The sequence below is a fragment of the Rhynchophorus ferrugineus genome, unplaced genomic scaffold (assembly GCF_030347505.1).
Source record: "Rhynchophorus ferrugineus isolate W39M unplaced genomic scaffold, kcgeb_rfMv2 rfM583, whole genome shotgun sequence".
In the NCBI taxonomy this organism is placed as follows: domain Eukaryota; kingdom Metazoa; phylum Arthropoda; class Insecta; order Coleoptera; family Curculionidae; genus Rhynchophorus; species Rhynchophorus ferrugineus.
The window spans coordinates 25,001-28,829 of NW_027473160.1; the positions used below are offsets into that span (position 1 = coordinate 25,001).

The 3,829-nt window shown below is 46.6% G+C and overlaps 2 non-coding genes across 2 annotated transcripts; both read right to left on the minus strand.

Annotated features, from left to right (window-relative positions):
• Window positions 1-14: 14 nt before the first annotated feature.
• Window positions 15-169, minus strand: LOC143206191 (5.8S ribosomal RNA). The gene has a single exon (XR_013008188.1). It is a non-coding gene; the product is annotated as a 5.8S ribosomal RNA (ribosomal RNA).
• Window positions 170-876: 707 nt separating this feature from the next.
• LOC143206193 (small subunit ribosomal RNA) lies at window positions 877-2,863 on the minus strand. Its single transcript, XR_013008189.1, has one exon. It is a non-coding gene; the product is annotated as a small subunit ribosomal RNA (ribosomal RNA).
• Between the last annotated feature and the right edge of the window lie 966 nt (window positions 2,864-3,829).

Consider the following 3,829-nt stretch of genomic DNA (forward strand, 5'->3'; position numbering starts at 1 on the left):
CTTGAAATGAGATACGACCCTCAGCCAGGAGTGGTCCGGGTATGAGATCCCAGGACCGCAATGTGCGTTCGAAATGTCGATGTTCATGTGTCCTGCAGTTCACAAGTTGACGCGCAATTAGCTGCGTTCTTCATCGACCCACGAGCCAAGTGATCCACCGTTTAGGGTAATCTTTTTTAAGTTAGGTTTTAAACGCATATCGAAACGTTTCTATTATAAGACGACGACGACGACGACGACGCGCGCTCACGTCATAGACAGCGCTTGCGCCCCTTTCGCAGCCGCCGTCGACTTTAAAACGCTCTTACGGTTTATTTTCGTCTTCTCCACTACACACAACGAGAGGAGCGGAGACAGACTACTCGAAATGGTGACGTTCGTTGTAAATTTTCGTCGTCTCACCTCGTACGACAACAAAAGAGCATACGCTGATCATAGTTTGGCAATATTTTCGTAAACTAAATCTCACCCTTTTGGAATGAAACAAACGAAGGGTGATAAGATTTTCGTAAACTAATCACATTACCGATCATCGTATATGTTCGTCGATATGAGGATCGAAACGTCGATTAGAAATATAATTGGCAAAATCGTTTTATTTTGCGCTCGATTTGTCCATTTATAACGAAATCCGTCGTAGGCCGACGATTATTACTCGTCGTCCTATATAACAACATCTTCATCGTATATATCTCCGCTTTCGGGCGTACATCTTTTAAAACCATATATTATAGGTACCCGAAAACAGCTACGTTGACGACGTCGAAATTCGATCGGAACTTCCGAACTTCGTAGATGGCTCTTTAACGTTCGACAATGATTTTTACAGACTTGTACGTTTACCTATTATATATATATAGGCATAACAACACACTGTAATGATCCTTCCGCAGGTTCACCTACGGAAACCTTGTTACGAACTTTTACTTCCTCTAAATGATCAAGTTTGGTCATCTTTTCCTACACATCGACGACGCCGAAACGCCATCGCGTGTCGATCCGAAGACCTCACTAAATCATTCAATCGGTAGTAGCGACGGGCGGTGTGTACAAAGGGCAGGGACGTAATCAACGCGAGCTTATGACTCGCGCTTACTGGGAATTCCTCGTTCATGGGGAACAATTGCAAGCCCCAATCCCTAGCACGAAGGAGGTTCAGCGGGTTACCCGGGCCGCTCGGCCAGGGAAGACACGCTGATTCCTTCAGTGTAGCGCGCGTGCGGCCCAGAACATCTAAGGGCATCACAGACCTGTTATTGCTCAATCTCGTGCGGCTAGAAGCCGCCTGTCCCTCTAAGAAGAATAGTTTGTACGCGACAGTAAAACCGCGCACGAACCGCGAAACCCGAAAGCAACGCGGCCGGCGGGCCTTTAGGATGTCAAAAAGCGCCTAGTTAGCAGGCTAGAGTCTCGTTCGTTATCGGAATTAACCAGACAAATCGCTCCACCAACTAAGAACGGCCATGCACCACCACCACCCGAATCAAGAAAGAGCTCTCAATCTGTCAATCCTTCCGGTGTCCGGGCCTGGTGAGGTTTCCCGTGTTGAGTCAAATTAAGCCGCAGGCTCCACTCCTGGTGGTGCCCTTCCGTCAATTCCTTTAAGTTTCAGCTTTGCAACCATACTTCCCCCGGAACCCAAAAGCTTTGGTTTCCCGGAAGCTGCCCGTCGAGTCATATTAGGGAACGTCGACGGATCGCTAGCTGCATCGTTTAAGGTTAGAACTAGGGCGGTATCTGATCGCCTTCGAACCTCTAACTTTCGTTCTTGATCAATGAAAGCGTTTTTGGCAAATGCTTTCGCTTCTGTTCGTCTTGCGACGATCCAAGAATTTCACCTCTAACGTCGCAATACGAATGCCCCCATCCGTTCCTATTAATCATTACCTCGGGGTTCCGAAAACCAACAAAAATAGAACCGAGGTCCTATTCCATTATTCCATGCATACAGTATTCAGGCGAAATTTTAGCCTGCTTTGAGCACTCTAATTTGTTCAAAGTAAACGTGCCGGCCCACCTCGACACTCAGTAAAGAGCACCGCGGCAGGATTGAGTTGGGCCGTCGTAACCACGACGCGCACAACACGCACGCCGAAACGCACGCGCGACGGCGACGCGACACGACTAAGCCCACCGGCAGGACGTCTCGCGAAAAACACGCCAGTTAACACCGCGAACGATGAACCGGCGGCGCGAGACACAAATTCGACTACGAGCTTTTTAACCGCAACAACTTTAATATACGCTATTGGAGCTGGAATTACCGCGGCTGCTGGCACCAGACTGGCCCTCCAATTGATCCTCGTTAAAGGTTTAGAGTGTACTCATTCCGATTACGGGGCCTCGGATGAGTCCCGTATCGTTATTTTTCGTCACTACCTCCCCGTGCCGGGAGTGGGTAATTTGCGCGCCTGCTGCCTTCCTTGGATGTGGTAGCCGTTTCTCAGGCTCCCTCTCCGGAATCGAACCCTGATTCCCCGTTACCCGTTACGACCATGGTAGGCGCAGAACCTACCATCGACAGTTGATAAGGCAGACATTTGAAAGATGTGTCGCCGGTGCGAGACCGTGCGATCAGCTTAAAGTTATTCAGAGTCACCAAGTTGTACGATGACGAGCGCGAACCCGAAACCGATTGGTTTTGATCTAATAAAAGCACTCCTTCCATCTCTGGTCGGAGCTCTGTTTGCATGTATTAGCTCTAGAATTACCACAGTTATCCAAGTAATTGTGGGTACGATCTAAGGAACCATAACTGATTTAATGAGCCTTTCGCGGTTTCACCTTAATTCGGTATGTACTGAGACATGCATGGCTTAATCTTTGAGACAAGCATATGACTACTGGCAGGATCAACCAGGGAACTGTTCTTATTATTTTATCGACACGAAGCAGATAAAACAAATACAGACACAGTTTATTTTATAAGTTTGACTTATAAAGAAACGTGTGCGTAAGACGACGATATATAATATATATCGACGACTAATAAAAAGGAGGTGCATGATAGCGCGCCTAGACGACGGAAAAACCGGTCCGAGGCGCCACGCTCTTACATTTTAATATTAGTTGTCTAATAAAACAAAACGATATCATCATCTTAGACACATCTTTTGTTTTTTTTATACACAACCGATCGACTAGGCACCCAATTATCTCGATTATCGACGACGATCGTCGACTACGTCGAAAATTGGATGCCGCAAAATATCGTTCGGCGTTTATAAGACCTCGAAAAACATTCTCTCCGAACCCTTCGCTAGATAGAAATATATAAAGCGACAAGGAAACCTCGTACGAGAAACGTTTCGTGATTTTTTATTTTATTCTCGCTCGGAGAGCAGAGAGCTATCGCAAAATGTGTTGCTGTTTTATGAACGTTCCGATGAAAAACCGATACGTCCATAAAAATAATAATTCCAATCGCATATGAATCGTGGATCATCTTCTTCTAACGAAGCCGAATGTTCCCGCCGAATTCGCGATCTCGCAGTGATACCGTCGTCGTCGTCGTACGCTTCCCGATATATCGAAAAAAACCGACCAGGAAGAACAACGAAACGACGATACAAAATCGCGAGAGCGTTACGAATATATAATAACACGACGAAATACGCTTTTTATTTAGATAAATAAAAAAATACGGTTCGGATCTTATATATTAACATATAATATGTAATACCACCTTCGCTGATCAAAGCCACTCGGTAAAAGTGTCACAGCGCCGGTCGACCCGACCCGTCGTATCCGTCTCTCGTATCGCCCCACGTAGAAGCGCACACGATTTAAGCGCGGGTCTCTCGCCAGCTATCGGAAATGTATGGGTGTT